Below are 808 nucleotides of genomic sequence, written 5' to 3'. Positions count from 1 at the left end.
TCTGAAAGTTCCATCCGGCCAGCAGACACCTTACAGAATCGAAATGTGGTTGGGAGAAAGGTTTACACTGGAGAGGCTTTGAAGCCAAGCTAGGTCCAGTTCCGCCCAGCTTCTGGTTCAGAAATTCTTGAACCGAACACTGTCACCAAGCTGGACACTAGGCATCTGGATCTGCCTTACAGGGTTGAGGTGGAGAGTCATGTTAAACCTCCTTGAGCTTATTGAAGAGAAAGTGGTATATACATGCAACCAATAAATAATGAAGGAAACTAATATCAGGAAGCCAAATGTTGGCTGAATATCAGGAAAAACATTATAATTGTTAAGAGTAGTACGACAATGGACCCATTGACCTCAGGAGGTGCTCCAACGCTGGAGGCCTTCAAGAGAAAATTGGAGCACCATCCATCAAATCTGCTTTGATTTGGATTCTTTCCTTGAGTAGGGGGCTGGACCCGATGGCTTTACAGGTCCCTTCCAACTCAATTATTCTATGATTCCAAGAAGGACAACATTAGCACGTCTTGGGGTTTGGTCTTATATCTCAGATTTAAGGGGCTCATTCTCTGGGTCTTAGGTTTCGACTGTTGAAATCCCAGGGGATGTGAGATTGCCTTAGTTTGGTGGTACGTACTGCAGATGATCCAGAAATCTAGCAATGGTGTAGAAAACGCACACGGCCTGCCATAACATCCCAACAGCCTGCCTGTCAGTTCCAGAATTTGGCCCTAAAATCTCAGAGGATGGATAGCTTGCTGCTGATCTGGCAATCCTGTCCGCGGAGATGTTAGAGCTATGCCATATAGCT

Source organism: Pogona vitticeps, chromosome 13, assembly GCF_051106095.1.
Source record: "Pogona vitticeps strain Pit_001003342236 chromosome 13, PviZW2.1, whole genome shotgun sequence".
Lineage (NCBI taxonomy): Eukaryota > Metazoa > Chordata > Lepidosauria > Squamata > Agamidae > Pogona > Pogona vitticeps.
The sequence above is the reverse complement of the archived record's forward strand: the minus strand, read 5'-3'. Positions refer to the sequence as shown.